Here is a 21,994-nt window from a genome sequence, read left to right as displayed (position 1 = left end):
ATGGCTTCCATTGCTCCAGAATCTCACCATTAACATGTTATTCAGTTCAGTTCAGTCGCTCAGTCGTGTCCGACTCTTTGCGACCCCATGAATCACAGCACACCAGGCCTCCCTGTCCATAACCAACTCCCAGAGCTTACACAAACTCATGTCCATCGAGTCGGTGATGCCATCCAGCCATCTCATCCTCTGTTGTCCCCTTCTCCTCCTGCCCCCAATCCCTCCCAGCATCAGGGTCTTTTCAAATGAGTCAACTCTTCGCATGAGATGGCCAAAGTACTGGAGTTTCAGCTTCAGCATCAGTCCGTCCAATGAACACCCAGGACTGATCTCCTTTAGGATGGACTGGTTGGATCTCCTTGCAGTCCAAGGGACTCTCAAGAGTCTTCTCCAACACCATAGTTCAAAAGCATCAATTTTTCAGCACTCAGCTTTCCTCACAGTCCAACTCTCACATCCATACATGACCACTGGAAAAACCATAACCTTGCCTAGATGGACCTTTGTTGGCAAAGTAATGTCTCTGCTTTTTAATATGCTATCTAGGTAGCTCATCACTTTCCTTCCACGGAGTAAGCGTCTTTTAATTTCATGGCTGCAATCACCATCTGCAGTGATTTTTGAGCCCTCAAAAATAAAGTCAACCACTGTTTCCACTGTTTCCCCATCTCTCTGCCATGAAGTGATGGGACCAGATGCCATGATCTTAGTTTTCTGAACGTAGAGCTTTAAGCCAACTTTTTCACTCTCCTCTTTCACTTTCATGTAGAGGCTTTTTAGTTCCTCTTCACTTTCTGCCATAAGGGTAGTGTCATCTGCTTAGGAAAGTCTATTTCAATGACTATGTCACAGAGAGAAATTTTAGACAAAGGGCATGTGTATATAAAATATTAAGGCAAGAGATAATATGATATAAGGAAGTAAAAGTAGTTTTCTACTTACATTAAATCATTCTGTTAAAAGTACATATAAAGAGTGATGGGACATGATGCTGAAAGCAGACATGAGTATATCTTGAAGAGCCTCATGTGCTAGACTTAAAACAGTTCAACGTTCTTAAATTTTAGAATCATATTTTGATGCCAGATATACTAAAGAAAAATTATCTTATTTTTCAACACAGAGTAAGAGAAATCCCATGGAATGTATATTGATTGGAAGAGAGGAAATACACTTTGTGAAAATTTCTCTCAACAATAGCAATTTATCTAAATCCTAGATTTGTAAGAATATATTTTTGAATATATTAAACATATATTTAATATTTAAATATAAAAATATATTAATATATAAAATATAAATATATATTTATTATATATAAATATATATACTATATAAAATATGTAAAAATATATAATATATATAATATAATGTAATATATAAAATATATAATATAAATATATATTTATTATATATAAATATAATATATAAAATATAAAAATATATAAATATAAAATATATTAAGAATATATATAAATATATTTTATATTTGTGGTTTCTGTTGGGGTAAATATATATATAATAAATAGTAAATATATATATATATATTTGTGGTTTCTGTTTGTTGGGGTAAAATGAATATTTCTTAGAATTTTAATATATTTGTAGCTTTCCAAGGAAATAAAATCATTGGCGATTATAAATATTGACAATGTCAAGTATTTAGTACAAATAGATATCTGTTACAAAAATCTCTCCTGTGCTAAATATGTTATTTATAAAGTATTTACTCTTCATTGCCTATACTTTAGTAAATAGAAAAATTTAGCTTTTATTTCAAATTCTTGACTTATAGAATTGCATTTTATACGTGTATAAATAACAGCAATTATGAAATTGTCTACATACAAACTGTAGTGGAAAAAGAAGGTAGTCAAATTCACTAACCCATTGTTTATTTTGAAAATAGCCATTTGTTATTGCTTGACTGACAGCCATTTTCATATTATTAGCTGCTCAATTAAGCACAATGTGTTTTATTCAAATTGGTTCCAACTAAAAGAGCAGTAGTAGCAATACATTTCAGGAAGACAGACCATAGCCTCTAACAGGACATAAGAACTGTAATTAGGGTTAATGTTTAGTATTCATAATTCACACTGATTAAGTACCTTGTTTTATGACATTCTATTTCCATAATGTTTTGTATCTTAGAGAAATGTTGAATAGTTTGCTATCTTCAATATTAGTGCATTCATTTTATGTAGCTAGAAGCATATTTCAAAGAGTATTTTGAATAAAAGTAATTCATGATACTATTTGCCTCAGATTTACATTTTGGTAAATTCACTTTTTACTTAACATTTCCAGTAGATTTTGCTCAATTTTACTGACTGAAAGTGTATTAAATATAATGTGTTTTTTAGAAACACATTTAAACAAAATTCTCAGTTGATTAGTGGCTTCTAATATTTTTAAATTAATTTTTATTGGAATATAGTTGATTTATTATGTTGTATTAGTTTCTGCTGGACAGCAAAGTGAATCAGTTATACATAAACATATATGTATTCTTTTATAGATTCTATTCCCATATAGGTCATTACAGAGTGTTGAATAGAGTTTCCTGTTCAATACAGTAGGTCCTTGTTAATTATCTATTTTATTTATAGTAGTATGTGTATGTCAACCCCAATCTTCCAATTTATCCCTCCCTCCCTGTCCCCCTTGGTAACTGTAAGTTTTGTTTTCTATATCTGTGACTCTCTGTTTTGTAAATAATTTCATTTTTACCTTTTTTCTGGATTCCACATATAAGCAATATCATAGGATATTTGAATTTCTGACTTAACTTCATTCAATATGACAATCTTTAGGTCCATCCATGTTACTGCAAATAGGATTATTTTATTCTTTTACAGTTGAGTAATATTCCATTCCACATACATACATACCACATCTTCTGTGTTTATTATATTTTTTTATTTAAACCAGTTAGAGTTTAATTTTCCCTTGAGATAAAGAAGATGGGAGGTAGATCGTCTAAGGCTTGAACGGCAGCCCCACGAATCCTAGAGACTTGGGCTTATCTCTTTTCCTGCTTTAGTCATCCTAGTGTCTGACTTGTATCCTCAGGTTTTCCTCAGGAGTCCAAGGTGGGCGTTGGAATGCCAGGCTGCTGAACTGTGTTTTAGTTAGATCAGCAGGAAGGAGAGGGCAGAGGGCTTCATCACCTAAGTTGTTAGGCCCCACCTAACACCTTCTGGTGGCATATGATGGGCTACACCTCTAGCTGCAAAATGGCTGTGGTTTTGCTTTTCTGTTTTGTTTTTAAATTGGGCACATTTATCATGGTTCTATAATGAAGAAGGGGGAAGAATAAATTTTGGACTTAAGTGCCATGAAATGTGGGCTTCCCAGGTGGCACAGTGGTAAAGAACCCTCCTGACAAGCAAGAGATGCAGGTTCAGTCCCTGCATCAGGGAGATCCCCTGGAGAATGGCAACCCACTCCAGTATTCTCATCTGGGAAACCTAATGGACAGAGGAGCTTGGCAGGCTACCGTTCATGGGGTCACAAAAGAGTCAGACACTCAGACACGACTAAGCAACTAAACAGTAAAACAGCTGTAAAATACAGTTTTTCAGATTAGAACTGTGGTGTTGGTAGCAGGTAAAGATAGGGCTATATTTCTCATTTTCTTTCCTACTTGCAGTAGTCATTTGGAAAATACAAGGTTGTATATGCAATTTTTAATAAGTTAGAATTTTACTAAGATTTTCAGTTTTTTCTTATCCATAATTTCAAGTTATAATTGATGAGACTCTGTAAATTCACAGTATTTAAACTGTTTTTTTTTTCCTTCAGACTTTTATAATTAAGAGCGAAAGAAACACAGAAGTGGTGTTTAGATCAAATAATTTTCTTCCTTATATTTATTCTGAAATTTTAATCTGAGGCTTTTAAAAAAATTATTTATTTTAATTGGAGGCTAATTACTTTACAATAATGTAGTGGTTTTTGCCATACATTAACATGAATCAGTCATGGGTGTACATCTGTTCCCCATCCTGAAACCCTCACACGTCCCTCCCCATCTCATCCCTCAGGGTCATCCCAGTGCACCAGCCCTGAGCACCCTGACTCATGCATCGAACCTGGACTGGTGATCTGTTTCACATATGATAATATATATGTTTCAGTGTTATTCTCTCAAATCACCCCACTTTCGCCGTCTCCCACAGAGTCTAAAAGACTGTTCTATATATCTGTGTCCCTTTTGCTGTCTCTCATATAGGGTCATTGTTACCATCTTTCTAAATTCCATATATATGCATTAGTATACTGTATTGGTGTTTTTCTTTCTGACTTACTTCACGCTGTATAATAGGCTCCAGTTTCATCCACCTCATTAGAACTGATTCAAATGAATTTTTTTTAATGGCTGAGTAATATTTCATTGTGTATATGTACCATAGCTTTCTGATCCATTCATCTGCCGATGGACATCTAGGTTGCTTCCATGTCCTGGCTATTATAATCTGAGGCTTTTTATCTGTAAAACATTACTCTCAGATTTCCTTTTCAAAGAGGAAATGTCCATTATTAGGACTTTCATTTATCTTTTAAGAAAATATAGAAAAAGAATATTTGAATCAACTTTTCAGAGAATTTATTGAGTTATACATAATTATGGTTAAAATCTTTCTTTTGACCTCAGTTTCTTCAGTTGTAAAGTAGATATAGTTATTCATCCATTGAATATATACCTGTGGGCTTTTTATGTGTTGGATACTTTATATGTGATAATCAGTTTTGTCTTATTGCTAACAAAATAACGAGGTAATATGTAACAAATTATTTATAGAGTTTGCTACTCACTGAGTATTTTTCCAGTTAAATTTCTTTTCATACAAGTAAACCAAATTTGGTATATTGGAAAAAGAAACTTAAAACTCCTTCTGGAATCATGAGCTACAAATACTTCAGCTAAGTAAACATTACACATAGCAAAACATATATTGTGAATCTTTACATATAAGGATACCAAAATGAAAATAGTAACATTTCTCCTATTTAAGAGTAAACAATATAGTATGAAATGCCTTTGTGAAATACAGCACTTCTCCCTAGCAAGCTGAGGGAACTCTAAAATAGACGCATTTGCAGCAAATATTCTTCTCATTTATATTAATGTAGCTATATTGCTGCTTCCCTAATTACCATGTCTTCTTGAACCATTCCTATTTTGATGGGCATTTAGGTTGCTTCCATGTGTGTGTTTACCAGGTCTCACCAGTGGTAAATAGCCTGCCTGCCAATGCAAGAGATGCAAGAGATGTGGATTTGATTCCTGGGTCAGGAAGATCCCCTGGACTAGGAAATGGCAACCCACCCTAGTATTCTTGCCTGGATGATTCCATGGATAGCTAAGCCTGGTGAGCTATAGTCCATGGGGTTGCAAAGAGTTAGACACGACTGAGCACACACCCACACAAACACACACGCCACATACTGGCTACTGTAAATAGTGCTGTTGTGAAAGTGGAGTGACCACATCTTTTTGAATTATGGCTTTCTCTAGATATATGACCAGGAGTGGGATTGCAGATCACATGGTAGCTCTGTTTTTAGTTTTTCAAGGAACCTCCATACTGTTCTCCATGGTACTGAACCAAATTATATTTCCACCAATACTGTGGGAGGGTTCCCTTTTCTCCACACTCTGTTTCCAGTATTTATTGTTTGTAGATTTTTTGATGAGGATCATTCTGAACAGTGTGGAATGATACCTCTTTGTAGTGTTGATGTGCATTTCTGTAATAGTTATTGATGTTGAGCATCTTTCCAAGTGCTTTTTAGCCATATCTTTTTTGGATAAATGTCTATTTAGATCTTCCACCCATTTTTTGATTGAGTTCTTTTTTGTTTTGATATTGAACTGCATGAGCTATTTGTATATTGTAGACATTAATCCCGTGGTGCTTCATTTGCAAATATTTTCTCAGTCCTGAGGGTCGTCTTTTCATTTTGTTTATGGTGTCCTTTGCTGTGCCAAAGCTTTTCATTTGGTCCCATTTTTTAACTTTTGTTTTTATTTTCATTTGTCTATGAGGTGGATCAAAAAATATCATGCTGTTATTTATGTCAAAGAGTGTTCTGCCATTGTTTTACTCTAAGCGTTTTATAGTGTCTGGCCTTACATTTAGTTCTTTAATCCACTTGGTGTTTATTTTTGTGTTTAGTGTTAGGGCATGTCCTAATTTTATTTTTTTTACATGTAGCTGTCTGGCTTTCCCAGCACCACTTATTGGAGAGGCTGTCTTCTCCATTGTATATTCTTGCCTCTTTTATCATAGATTACATGACCAGTCAGTGATCAGATTATTACATCCTGCCAACTTTTAAAATGAGGTGCAATGACACACAAAATCATAGCATTTATCACTAAGAGACAGGCAGGCTGCCTCTATTGGTTAGAAAGCATGTTTGCTCTCATTAGAAGTCCAACAAGATTGCTGAGATTAATCGTATCCAAGTGGAAATTTTTTACATGTTATCATTACTTTCATCTGTGCTTCCTAATAAGTGACTTTAAATCTTAAAACCAGGTTTTCAAGTAATAGCAAAATTATAATAGTTCACCTGAATTTTTCCAGCTTGTGCCCTATAATTTCTTTACCTTTAATTAGCAGGTTGTCCCTGTCTTTGGGCTTCCCAGGTGGTGCTTGTGGTAAAGAATCCACCTGCCAATGCACGATACATGGGTTCGATCCCTGAGTTGGGAAGACCCCCAGAGTAGGAAATGGCAACTCACTCCACTATTGCCTTGGGGAATTCCAAGGACAGAAGAGCCTGGTGGGTTACAGTCCATGGGGTTGCAAAGAGTCAGACCCTACTGAGACTGAGCACACATAAGCCCTGTCTTTGCGATATATAGCTATTGATAGCAATAGTCGGCAAGTCAATTATATCTAACATTGACTTAATTTTAGTGGTTTATTATAATAACATAAAAATTACAATAATTTATTATTAAAATAATTCAATGTTTTACCTATTGTCCAATTTTTTTAATAATTCAAAATTTACTTTTTACCTAAACCAACCTTTACTTGGAATTCTAAATCATTCTAATTGAGCATTAAGGTATTTTCTTATAGTAAGGGATATTATATAGTAAGGGATATTATCTGATTAAATATATTCTGTTTTACCTCATAATTGGATCAGACAAAAGTCTATATACTTACATTTTATTGCTTAAATTTCAGGATAGCTTCCTTAAACATTTCTATTCCTACTAGTTCTATTTATTGTTCTGGAAATATTTATCTAGCAAATGTATATATCAATTCATTTGTATCAGTAACTGTATAATATATACATATACATACATACCTATATATATATATGACATATATACTTGAGAGAGGATGATGTATCAGAAATGCACAAATTAAAATTAAATGTCATATAGGATTTTTTGAGTAAGATGCATGAGATTAACCAATTGTACATCAATTATACATGATTATATATAATTATATATTTTTTATGTACATTGGATAATACATATAATATACAACTGTAAATTTATAATATATATGTAAGAATATATATATATGTGTGTGTGTGTGTGTGTGTGTGTGTGTGTGTGAGAGAGAGAGTGAAAGTCACTCAATCGTGTCTTACTCTTTGTGACCCCATGGACTATACAGTCCATGGAATCCTCCAGCCCAGAATATTGGAGTGGGCAGCCGTTCCCTTCTCCAGGGGATCTTCCCAACCCAGGTCTCCCGCATAGAAGGCAGATTCTTTACCAGCTTAGCCACCAGGGAAGCCCGTGTGTTTGTATATATAATTATATATATGTGCATATATATTATGTGTGTGTATGTATATATATATATATATATATATATATATATATATAACAAATTTATATACCATGTTAAAATATGATTTTCTTTTTTTTTTCTAGAGGGAAACCAATAATATCTCTTAAAGGGAGAGTAAACAGATGCACTGCTTAGTAAGATTACACAGCAAGCACATTAGATATTAGCTCATTAGTATGACTTAATTAACTAAATATATTTAAATGTTTGTCATTACTAAGATGTTCATCTTGTGTACTAATTTTCAAACACAATGATAGATATCATTTTCATAATCTGAGTAATTAAAAGATCCTATATTTTAGTCAACTCATTGGAAAAAAAATACAAATTTTAACACTCTGACACAGCTTCATTTTAATAGTTCTGGTAAGGAGTTCTTTAAAAAAAAATTTTCCAGGATTTTGGATATCATATTTGATATCCAAAAAGAACACACAGGTGATATTTGAAGTTCTTAGTAAGTAATATATTTTTATATGTACTGTAAATAATTACTTTTGGTTATAAAATGATTTTAACCCATTTGTGATTTTAAGTATTTAATATTTTTCTAACAAATGTCAGATGAGTGAAGAATGAATAAAATAGCAGTCTACAATGATGTGATATTACTTTTGATTCCTCAATATTCTTTGTACATTAATACATATATGTGGAATCTAGAAAAGTGGTACTGATGAACCTACTTGAAGGGCAGGAATAGAGACGCAGATGTAGAGGACAGACATGACATGGAGGAAGGGGAGGGTGGGCCGAATTTGGAGGTTAGAATTGACATGTGTACACGACCATGTAGCTAGTGGGAACCTGCAATAAAACACAGGAAGCTCAGCTTGGTGCTCCGTGATGACCTAGATGGGCGGGATTGAGTGGCAGGTGGTCAGAGAGAGGGGAGACGTATGTATACATCTAGCTGACTCATTTCAGTGTACAGCAAAGACTAGCATAACATTATAAAGCCATTACACTCCATTTAAAAAAAAGTGAAGGTGGGTAAACTTCACTTTTAACTTAAACTTCACTGTTAATCTTAACTTAAACTTTAAACTTCACTGTTAATTCCCCCAATCACCCTGAAATAGTTATATGCAAAACAGAAAAAGAGACACAGATGTACAGAACAGACTTTTGGACTCTGGGAGAAGGCGAGGGTGGGATGATCTGAGAGAACAGCATCGAAACATGTATATTATCTCGGGTGAAACAGATCACCAGCCCAGGTGGGATGCATGAGACAAGTGCTCGGGGCTGGTGCACTGGGAAGACCCAGAGGGATTGGGTGGAGAGGGAGGTGGGACGGAGGATCGGGATGGGGAATACATGTAAATCCATGGCTGATTCATGTCAATGTATGGCAAAAACCACTACAATATTGTAAAGTAATTAGCCTCCAACTAATAAAAATAAATGGAAAAAAAAAATTTTTTAAGTAAAAGAAATTACAAAATGTAACTAAGACTATCTCTATTGAGATCATACTTAAATTTCTTCACTACTTTGCTTAAATACCCAACTCCTCTAAAACTTGGTTGTTTCAGTTATCAATAACTGCCAGGGAACCATCCTCAAATTTTGAGTTCTATAATAATATACTATTTCTCATGATTCTGAGGGAGGACTTTTGAGTACTGTATTGTTTTCAGTTAGACTGGGAGCTTGTTAGATGAGCTTGTGCAATTGGTTCTCTTTATCCTTGGTTCTTCATGACAAGATGGATGTAGGGCAGTGCTGCAAATAGGTATAAGGTGAAACTTTCTGAGGCCTAGTCTCTAAAACTCATGCAGTGTCACTTGTCTGTCATTATTGGTCAAAGTAAGTTACAATGATAAGCCAGACTGAAGAAGCCTGGAAATAGATTTCACTTATTTGTGGGTAGATCTGCAAAGAAATTGTGGCCATGTTTAATGTACTCCAGTAAATTAGCTTTTATTGTGGCACTATTACATCTTCATTTTTACTTTATATTTGAAGGTTGAAATCTCAAGGATAGATTCCCATTGCTGGGAAAATAACTGTGTGATATTGGTGAATTAACAACCTTTTCCAATTCAGTTCTCATATGTGCAACACTATAGATATTAACTATATCTCCTTTAAGTTATTCTGTAAATGAATTAATATAAATGCACAGAATGCCTATTTCAGTATCTGACATATCAGTTCTAGACAATGGTCCTTAGATATTTCCAATAGCTTTTATTTCAGTTTTCAAGAAATTGTACTTATAAACATTATGGACTATAATTTTATTCTTACTTGGCATGTATAAGGCCTGCTATTATAAAGAAAAAGCTTTTTAGATATCATGTTTGTAAATTAATATTTAAATTTTACTCTTTCTAATAACACTTTCCAAATTTTCTGGATAAAAACAAATATCTCATATTTACTCAGTGCAAACATGCTGTTTAGTTTCAAGTTTTAAATGTGAACCTGCTTGAATCTTTCCCTCTGCATCATTGCAATCTTCATGGTAAAGGACTCAACATCACTTGTGTGCTCAACCCTACCTTTTGCCATATTTTTATACCAAACCTCAGGATCAAGGATGTCCTGGTATTGAGTTTATAGTGAGCCTTGAACCATTGCCTCTCTAGTTCTACTAATTAATGATTAATCATCACTTTGGTTTAAGTCTATCATGCTATTATGGACAAAGGTCCCAAAGATTAAGCCTCTAGATTATTCAGACTATCAGTAATTATGTACGAGTATATTCTCTCATCTAAATATAATTTTGACTTTACTAAAAATGATCACAAAACCCACATCCCTACAATATGTACATAAAGATATACCTATATACAGATAGAGTCCTTGTCTGGCAAACCCTATTTTTACTGTAAAATTTACCTTAAAAGTTAAATGTTTGGATTCCCTCTTACAAATTTCTTGACTTTTCCATTCCCACTACTTTCAACAAATACCATACAAGAAACTAGATTATGTTACTCATTCTCTAGTGTTTTTCCACTGCATTTTTAGACTGTATAACACCATTTTACATATACATCTACTTTCCTCACTACTTATACCTTAGTGTATGGGAATCTAGTTTTAGACACCTTAAATCAACATTTCTTGGTCTATAACTTCTTTACAAACAAGAAGCTCACCAAATGATTAAAGAAAGAGTGGTTCTATTAGGATTTCATTTATCATTTTAAATGTTGTTATGTAAAACTGGTTTAATCAGTCAGTCAGTCAGTCAGTTCAGTCGCTCAGTCATGTCTGACTCTTTGCGACCCCATGAATCGCAGCACGCCAGGCCTCCCTGTCCATCACTGACTGCCAAAGTCCACCCAAACCCGTGTCCATTGAGTCGGTGATGCCATCCAACCATCTCATCCTCTGTCGTCCCCTTCTCCTCCCGCCCCCAATCCCTCCCAGCATCAGGGTCTTTTCCAATGAGTCAACTCTTCGCATGAGGTGGCCAAAGTATTAGAGTTTCAGCTTCAGCATCAGTCTTTCCAATGAACACCCAGGACTGATCTCCTTTAGGATGGACTGGTTGGATCTCCTTGCAGTCCAAGGGACTCTCAAGAGTCTTCTCCAACACCACAGTTCAAAAGCATCAATTCTTCGGTGCTCAGTTTTCTTCACAGTCCAACTCTCACATCCATACATGACCACTGGAAAAACCATAGTCTTGACCAGACGGACCTTTGTTAACAAAGTAATGTCTCTGCTTTTTAATATGCTGTCTAGGTTGGTCATAACTTTCCTTCCAAGGAGTAAGCGTCTTTTAATTTCATGGCTGCAGTCACCATCCGGAGTGATTTTTGAGCCCCCAAAAATAAAGTCTGACACTGTTTTTACTGTCTCCCCATCTATTTCCCATGAGGTGATGGGACCAGATGCCATGATCTTAGTTTTCTGAATGTAGAGCTTTAAGCCAACTTTTTCACTTGCCTCTTTCACTTTCATCAAATTTGGAAAATTCAGCAGTGGCCACAGGGCTGGAAAAGGTCCATTTTCATTCCAATCCCTAAGAAAGGCAATCCCAAAGAATGCTCAAACTACCACACAATTGCACTCATCTCATATGCTAGTAAAGTAATGCTCAAAATTCTCCAGGTCAGGCTTCAGCAATACATGAACCGAGAACTTCCAGATGTTCAAGCTGGTTTTAGAAAAGGCAGAGGAACCAGAGATCAAATTGCCAATATCCCCTGGATCATCAAAAAAGCAAGAGAGTTCCAGAAAAACATCTATTTCTGCTTTATTGACTATGCCAAAGCCTTCAACTGTATGGATCACAATAAACTGTGGAAAATTCTGAACGAGATGGGAATACCAGACTACCTGACCTGCCTCTTGAGAAACCTGTATGCAGGTCAGGAAGCAACAGTTAGACCTGGACATGGAACAACAGACTGGTTCCCAATAGGAAAAGGAGTACGTCAAGGCTGTATATTGTCACCCTGCTTATTTAACTTATATGCAGAGTACATCATGAGAAACTCTGGGCTGGAAGAAGCACAAGCTGGAATCAAGATTGCTGGGAGAAGTATCAATGACCTCAGATAGGCAGATGACACCACCCTTATGGCAGAGAGTGAAGAGGAACTGAAAAGCCTCTTGATGAAAGTTTAATCAGTATGTATTACTAAATAGATTTTGTTGAGTAGATATTTTAGCATTCCCCAATTCCAGTAATGGAATATTTGAGAAAACAAAAGGAGTTTAACTAATGTGAAGATCCTAGAGGATCAACTGCTTTACTCTAACTATTTCTGGGTAATCAAGACATATTTTTTGTTTTCGAGTAGTGAACTAAAGGTATATTTACTTTTTAAAATGTGTTTTGAAATGTATACTATAAACCAGTAGTCCATATTTAAAACAAAATTATTGTATATGCCAAAGTATAACTTTTGTGGTAGGAAGTAGCAATTATTCATCACATAGTAAAGCACATTAACTTATCTCCACTCACTCTGACAGCAAGGGAATTATGTTCTTTATACAACTATGACAGTCTAAATCATATGATACAGATAATGTGGTAGTTAGACTGCACAAAATAAAAGTGTTCAAATTTTTGAGTGTTCAGAATAATCAAACTATTCTCATTATACCTACAGATATTCTAGTGTCTTAACTAGAAAATGATGAATCTATGCAATGACTAAATAGAAAATAAAACAAATCACATGCAAAATTGGAAGTAATTAACATTAATTTTACCATTTGGCTCATTAAATTGTATTTTGACTGGAATAAATTGGAAACAAAAATCATTGGCACACGTGACAACTTGGACAGATTTCACAAACATGCTGATGGAAAGTAGTGGGACACAAGGAAGTACAGATTGCATAACTCTATTACATGAACTTATGTAAGTGAAGCTGATCAATAATGAACAGAAAATTTTTAGCTGTTTCACAGGCAAGATGTCAGTAAGGGAATGGCAAGCTGCGGTGACTGAATTCACTTGTTATAGGGACTATTCTGTTTCAGCATGAGATATATGCCTTAATAGGGGTGGGATTCAGACTGGTTTGTCCATTTGTATAATTAAACAGTTATGATATGCACATTTCATTATATATATAGATATATAAGTGAAAAACATAAAAATAATTTATGAAGGCTTAGGCATAAGATGGGGCTTCCATAGTGGCACAGTGGTAAAGAATCCACCTGCCTGTAAAGAGATGAGATTCGATCCCTGGGTCTGGAAGATCCCCTGGAGAAGGAAAATGGCACCCCACTCCAGTATTCTTGCCTGATAAATCCTATTAACAGAGGAGCCTGGTGGCCTATAGTCTGTGGGCCACAAAAGAGTTGGACACAATTTAGTGACTAAACAGCAACAAGAAGAAATAAGGTGAAGTTATAGGAGATACAAGAAAGGCAAATGATAAGTGACGGGTTGATAATAGATGGGTGTATGTGGGTCGATTGTATTTATTTAATTATTTTGGGGGCTTCCCTGGTGGCTCAGATAGTAAAGAATTCCTCTGCAATAAGGGAAACCTGGGTTTGATCCCTGGGTTGGGGAGATCCCCTGGAGAAGGAAGTGGTAACCCACTCCAGAGTTCTTGCCTGGAGAATGGACAGAGGAGCCTGGTGGGCTACAGTCATCAGGTCACAAAGAGTCAGATACAACTGAGCGACTAAGCACAGCACAGCCAAGTTATTTTTTATATGCCTGAATTTTTCTATAATATAAAGCTTTATATTTATTCAAATATTCAATTTTTAAATACATTTTAAACAAATATTAACCTTTCCTCCTCACTCCAAAACATTGCCAAAGCTCTGAAAAGTGGTGTTGTCCATTATTATGGTAAATAACAGACTGTCTTATCAGCAGGCTGTGTCAGTAATATGTGGGAAGCTGGCACCAACATGATGCATAGTAGGAGTGCAGTGAAATTGTTTTCTTCTCTGGGAAGCAAATAATTATAATCTGACTGAAGTGTGTTTTTAGTAAGTTTTTTAAAGAATTGTCATACTATAAAATAAAATGTAGTAGTAAACTTTAAGAATATCAACAAAATCCAGGATGAGTGAAAGATATGTTGTTGGAACATTAAAGCACTTTAAATATACCATCCTGAAGCACACATTAGAAAAACTGTATAAGAAATTTGAAAATTAAGAGAGATTTGTATCGATCATTTATTTTTTTAAAATAAATATCAAGAATTAGTAAATTTTTAGATTATCTTCAGAAAAGGAAGTTTCCTCCAAGATAGTGTAATTATGCAATTGTGATAATGTAACTATTTTTTTGAAAGTCACTCAGTCATATCTGACTCTTTGCAACCCCATGGACTGTATAGTCCATGGAATTCTCCAGGTCAGAATACTGGAGTGGGTAGCCTTTCCCTTCTCCAGGGGATCTTCCCAACCCAGAGATCAAACCCAAGTCTCCCGCATTGCAGGCAGATTCTTTACCAACTGAGCTATCAGGGATTGATATAATAATTAGGAAATATGATTCAGTGGGAGAGAGCTTGAAAACATGAGCATAAAATCAATAGATTCCTGAATCAATAATCAGAACAAGAGCAAAAAAAAAAAAAAAACAGTAATGATATGGTAGATATTAATCCAATTAAATCAATAACCACATTGAATATCAATGATCTATATGTACCAATTAAAAGAGCTTATCAGGGCTTGCCTGAGGTTTGCGTGTGATTGGGAAGAAGCATGAGGGAAATTTCTTGGTGATGGTAATATTCATAGAACTTTGTGCAGTGAAGGAAATGTCCTATATATGTTCTATATCCTGATAAGGGTTTGGGCTGCATTTGTCAAAACTTGCACAATAAGCGTAAGACTTGTGCATTTTCTTATATATAAAGTTTACATTAGCACAGTAAGCATAAACTAGTTAATTCTGCGTGTTGAAATGTTTTGATGTGAAATGTACTATTGTCTGCAACTTTGAAATGTATTCACAAAAGATGAATTGATGAATGGGAGATAGGTAGTTAGTGTGCTAAAACTATGGCAAAATATTAATTGTAGAATCTTAATGGTAAGTATATGGTGTTCCTTGTAAAAGCCTTTCTATCACTCTGTATGTTTAAATATTTTTGGAATAAAACGTTTGGAGTATCAGGGACTGAGAGGAGAGAGGAATGGGGAGTTATTGTCTAATGGATACAAAGTTTCTATTTCAGAAAAGGAAAGATTTCTGGAAATGGTGATAGTTACACAACATTTGAATATACTTAATGGCAATGTACAGTTAAACATAATCAAAATGGTAAATTTTATGTATATTTTACAACTTGAAAAATTGAGAGAAAAAAGAAAAACTGCTACCCAACTATGTTTTCTATAGAAAACCTACTTTAAGTAAAAATAAACATATACAGTTTAAAGGTTAAAAGTAAATGGTACAGAAAAATATACCATACCACCATTAATAAAAGTAAAGCAGGAATGGCTATATTAATTTCAAACATAGAAGATTTCAAAGTAAAGAAGGTTACAGGGATAAAGAAGAGCATTTTATAATAATAAACCGGTCAGTCATCCAAAAAGACATGCATGTGTACTCAGTCACTTCAGTCGTGTCCGACTCTTTGCAACCCTGTGGACTGTAGCCTGACAGGCTTCTCTGTCCATGGGATTCTCCAGGCAAGAATACTGGAGTGGGTTGCCATACCCTCCTTCAAGGGGTCTCCCTGACCCAGGGACTGAACCCACTTCTCTGATGTCTCCTACCTTGCAGGCAGATACTTTACTGACCAAGCCACCAGGGAATTTTTTCCCAACTAGTTTATGGTCTTTAGGTAAGAATTTACATACAGTAACATACACAAATTTTAAATTTTCCGCTTAATGACTTTCAACAAATGTGTATTCTTGTGTAATGCCAATCACACAGAGGTAACCAACATTATGTTTTTTTCTTCACAAGACCTAACAATTATTAATGTGTGTATGCCTAAAACAAAGCAATACTACATGAGGCAAAAATAGACTAGACCTAAAACTGATGAATCCACTACCACAGTAAGAATGTCAGTACCCCTCTAACAGAAATGGACAGATCCAATAGGCAGAAAATCAGGATACAGTTTAATTCAACAATGCCATCCATCAACTGGATGTAATTGACATCTATAGACTACTTCATCCAACCATCAGTTCAGTTCAGTCACTCAGTCATGTCCGACTCTTTGCGACCCCATGAACCACAGCATGCCAGGCCTCCCTGTCCATCACCGACTCCCAGAGTCCACCCAAACCCATGTCCATTGAGTTGGTGATGCCATCCAACCATCTCATCCTCTGTCATCCCCTTCTCCTCCTGCCCTTAATCTTTCCCAGCATCAGGGTCTTTTCAAATGAGTCAGCTCTTCGCATCAGGTGGCCAAAGTATTGGAGTTTCAGTTTCAACATCAGTCCTTCCAATGAACACCCAGGACTGATCTCCTTTAGGATGGATTGGTTGGATCTCCTTGCAGTCCAAGGGACTCCCAAGAGTCTTCTCCAACACCACAATTCAAAAGCATGAATTCTTTTGCACTCAGCTTTCTTTATAGTCCAACTCTCACATCCAACCATAGCAGAATACATATTTTCAAGCTCACATGAAACATTCAACAAGATAGTGTGCTATATGGCCTTGAATATAATGTAACACATTGAGAAGAACAGAAACATAGGACATTTGTCCTCAGGCCACAATGATTAAACTCAAAAGCAATTAATAGAAAGATATTGAGAGATTCTAAAATATGTTGGTATTAAATGACACACCTTTAAAATGACACATAGGTACAAGAAATCTCAAGAGAAATTTAAAAAATATTTTGAACTACATGAAAATAATTTACCAAAAACAATTTATCAGAATTTGTGGGATGCAATGAAGCAGTGCTTAGAGGACACTGTAACTATTTAAAAGTTGAATCAGTAATTAATAACCTTCCAAAACAGAAAGCATGAGGTTCATATGGATTCTCTATTGAATACTACCAAACCTTTAAAGGATATATTATATCAGTTTTCTACAATCCCTTTCAGAGAATAGAAGCAGAGAGAAAAATTTTCTTATTTGGTGAGGTCAGCATTACCCTACAACCAGAAACAAAGGCATTATAAAAAAGAAACTACAGACAAATGTCTCTTTTGAACAGAGACACCAGAATCATTGACAATATTAGAAAATCAAATCAAAAAATTATAAAAAGAATTATAAACTATGATTAAGTAGAATTTACCCCAGATGTGCCAGGCTGTTTCAGCATTGCAAACATCACATCAACAAGAGAAAGAAAAATCACATGATCATATCAGTAGATGCAGAAAAAGCATTTGACAAAATTCAACTCCTATTCATGATGAAAGCACTCAGTAAACTTGGAATAGAGGGAGGTTTCTCATTTGATAAACACTATCCACAAAACAAATTATAGCCAAGTTTATAGTGAGAAACTTGAAGCTTTCCTACAAAGATTTGGCACAAGGCAGTGATGTCTTCCCTCATCTTTTCCAACTTCACATTGAAAGTCTTTGCTTAAGCAATTATGCAAGAAAATGAAATGAAAGGTATATAGACTGGGAAGGAAGAAATAATTTTTTTTGTTCAGATGTAGTCTGTATATGCAATGAAATACTATTTGGCCATAAAAAAACTGAAATAATGCAGCAACATGGATAGAAATAGAGATTATCACACTAAGTGAAGTAAGACTAATACCATATAACTTATGTGTGGAATCTAAAATATGACACAAGTGAACTTATCTATGAAACAGAGTCACTTCACAGATAGAGAAAATACACTTGCTGTTGCCAAGAAGGGGAGGCAGGTGAGGGACGGATTGGGAGTTTGGGATTAGCAGATGCAAACTCTTGTATATAGAATGGATGAACAACAATGTCCAACTGTATAGCACAGGGAACTATATTCGTTATCCTGTAAAAAACTATAATGGAAAAGAATATGAAAAATTATATATTTTATATATATATATATATATATATATATATATATATATATATATAACTGAACCACTTTGCTATACAGCAGGAATTAACAACATTGTAAATCAACTATAATTTAATATAATGCATTTTTTAAAATGTCTTTGTTTACAGATGACAGCTCATCTATGGAGAAATCCAAAAGAATTAAAAAAAAAATCCTTATGGAACTAATAAGCAATTATAGCAAGGTTACAGGATACAAAGTATACACAAGTCAAATGCTTTTCAATATAGTGACAACAAACAAGTGGAATAAAACACAATGGCATTTATATTAGGACCCACAAAAATGAAATTAATATAAATCTAACAAAATATTACAGTATCTACAGAGAAAAAATATAAAACACTGATGAATGAAATCAGAAGAGAACTAAATAAATAAAGACATATGCTACATCCATGGATGGGAAGACTCAACACTGTCAAGATGTCAATTCTCACCATCTGATCATTCAATGCAATCCTAATAAAAATCCCAAGAAGTTATTTTACTGGATATATTCATATATTCTAAGATTTACATAAAGAGGTAAAAGATACAGATAACCAAAACAATATTTAAAGGAGAAGAATGAAATTGAAGGACTGACTGTGCCACACTTTAAGATTTCCTAGAAAACCAGTAATGAAGACAATTTGGTACTGGAAAAAAAACTAAAACAGACAAATAGATCAGTGGAACTGAAGAGAGAACCCAGAAATTGACCCCCATAAACAGTCAACTGATCTGTGACAAAGTAGTATAATAGAGTAAAAGCAGTCTCTTCAACACATATACTGAAACATCTTGACATCAACATGCAAAAAATACTTATTACAGATATTTACCTACACCCTTTTTGGCAATTGATTCAAAATGGATCCTATGAAACATGGATGCTATGAAACAAAATCTATGAAGCTCCCAGAGGATAATGTAAGAGAAAATCTAGGTGACTTAGATATGGTGATACCTTTTTGTATTTTTATTTATTTATTTATTTATTGGTGATACCTTTTTTTTAATACACCAAAGACACAACCAAAAATGAAATAATTGATGAGTAGACTTCATAAAATTAATATATGCTATTCTACAAAAGATAGTGTTGAGAGAATAAGGAAAGCCACAGACTGGGAGAAAATATTTGCCAAAGACATCAGATAGAGGACTATTTTCCAAAATATACAAAGAACTGTTAAAACTCAACTTTAGAAAACAAATTATCCAATTGAAAAATGGACCAAAGACTTTAAAAAGTTATTTCAGGAAAGAGATACTGATGTCAAATAAGCATATGAAAAGATGCGTCAATCATATGTCGTCAGGGAAATGCAAATTAAAACAACAGTGAAATACCATTATACACCTATTTAAATGGTCAAATTTTAGCACACTGATAACACCAAATGCTGACAGGATGTAGACAAAAGGGATTCTCATTTATTGCTTTGTTGATGGTCAAATGCAAAATGGCACAGCCACTTTGGAAGACAGTTTGGCAGTTTCTTACAAAACTCTGCATAGTCTTACCATGAAAACCAGCAATTGTGCTCCTTGGTATTTTCCCAAAGGAGGTAAAGTTTTATCTCCACACAGAAACCTACACATGAATGTTTATACCAGCTTTATTCACAACTGCCAAAAGTTAGAAGCAGCTAAGAGTTCCTTTAGTAGATGAATGGATTTACAAAACCAGACATCAGACAATGGGATATTATTCAACACTAAGGAAGACAAGCTATTTAGTCATGAAGAACATGGAGAAACCTTCAATGCATGTTACTAGGAGATAAAAGAAACCAATATGAAAAGACTGCAGAGTGTATGATTTCAACTACATGGCATTCTAGAAAAGGCAAAACTATAAAGTTAATGAAAAGATAAGTGGGTACCTAGGGTCAGAGGGAAAGATGAATAGGTAGAATGCAGAGGATCTGTAGGACAATGAAAATATTCTGCATATTATGATGATGAATTTATATTTGTCCAAACCTAAAAATGTACAACACCAAGAATAGGCCCCAAGGTAAACTATGTACTATTTAGTTTGATTCTTGTAAAAAATTGTATTGCTCTGGTGAGTCATGTTGATAATAGGGGAGACTATGCATATGTGGGAGCAGAGTATATGGGAAATCTCTGTGCTCGATTTTGTTGTAAACCTAAAACTGTTCTAAAAAATTATGTCTTACATCAAATTATCATCTATGTTTCTCTGTGTCTATCTCTATTTCCTCATGTATATATCTATTCTTATTTAACCTAAAGTAATCTTTAAAGGCAAATTATAGTAAAGAAAACTTTATACTAAAGTTTAGTATAATTTAGTACATGATATAAATTCATTTTTCTTTTTATTAAATGTAAACATCACTGAAATGATTTTAAAAGATGCGTTAGCTATGGTGTGATTCCAAATTTAGACCTTACTTTTATTTATTCATCCATCCTGCTGCTGCTGCTGCTAAGTCGCTTCAGTTGTGTCTGACTTTGTGCGACCCCATAGACAGCAGCCCACCAGGCTCCCCCGTCCCTGAGATTCTCAAGGCAAGAATATTGGATTGGGTTGCCATTTCCTCCAATTCATGAAAGTGAAAAGTGAAAGTGGAGTCCCTCAGTCATGTCCAACTCTTCGCAACCCCATGGACTGCAGCCTACCAGGCTCCTCCGTCCATGGGATTTGCAAAAGGAGACATGCAGGTCGACACAGGTTTGATCCCTGGGTCGGGAAGAGTCCCCCGGAAAAGGAAATGACAACCCACTCCAGGATTCTTGTCTGAAAATTCCCATAGACAGAGGAGTCTGGCAGGTTATAGTCCATGGAGTCCCAAAGAGTCAAACACAGCTAAGAACCACACACACATACATGAGTGAGCCCAGCCTGATTAATTAAGCTCAGACTAGTGAGGCTCAGGAGTTAATAAATGTTTAGTACCATGTACCACTGAGATTTTGTAGTCCTTTAGAATGCAGCTTTATTGCAGTAGTGGATATCTGATAAATAAAGTGTATTACAAGTGCTAAATGCATTTAAGTTTTAAAATCATATTATCTTGTAAATCTTCTCTGACATCATGGATGTAATAAGTTGACATTAACTCGCTGCTTTAAAAGGACCATTTTTCATTGTTATGCATATTTTTCTTCAATCCGAGATCTATTTATGTGTCTGCAGAATTTTCTACCCTTTTTTCCTCTCTTTCATATGTGAGAAACTAGTGCAAAATTTCAATCAGCTTTCTCTGCAACTTGACTCTTCTTGCACTTTCTCTTTAAGAAATTTATGTGGCGACTTAGATGCTTGAAAAAGAAATAGAAGTGATATTCTTCAGTTTCTCTAAGAAAGTAAAAGAATATATATACATTTAGTGAAAGCTTTATGTTCTTTTCATTTTATAATGCTATAAATAAAGAAGAAACAAGGTTCTACCCAGTTCTGAAATGTACAAGATTTAGTATGGCAGAAGGCATTCTATTGCTTCTGGAGGTTTTCTTAATATTCTACATATTAGCTATAACAGCTACAGTTTGATTATTGTGAATATAATACATACATTTACCCTAAGCAGTAATCATAGCATTCTATCTGAAAATATTTTTATAATATATTAATTTTAATAATACATCCTCTCAAAAGTATGATCATACAATTCTAATTTGTGAAAATTAGGTTAAAAAACTGCTATGATAAATA

At 34.6% G+C, this 21,994-nt stretch overlaps 1 long non-coding RNA gene across 2 annotated transcripts in view; it reads right to left on the bottom strand.

The window, feature by feature from the left end:
• The window catches only part of LOC122693317, a 48,455-nt gene that overhangs the window by 10,444 nt on the left and 16,017 nt on the right, over positions 1-21,994 (bottom strand). The window contains exon 3 of one of the 2 annotated variants that reach the window (XR_006340867.1): positions 14,729-14,764. The exons of the other annotated variant lie outside the window; for it this stretch is intronic. This is a non-coding gene — a long non-coding RNA (uncharacterized LOC122693317). Of the gene's footprint in view, positions 1-14,728; positions 14,765-21,994 lie in introns of those variants that run through there. 2 annotated transcript variants of the gene reach the window in all.

Source organism: Cervus elaphus, chromosome 5 (assembly GCF_910594005.1).
Source record: "Cervus elaphus chromosome 5, mCerEla1.1, whole genome shotgun sequence".
Classification (NCBI taxonomy): Eukaryota; Metazoa; Chordata; class Mammalia; order Artiodactyla; family Cervidae; genus Cervus; species Cervus elaphus.
This window is presented reverse-complemented; position numbering and strand designations above follow the sequence as displayed.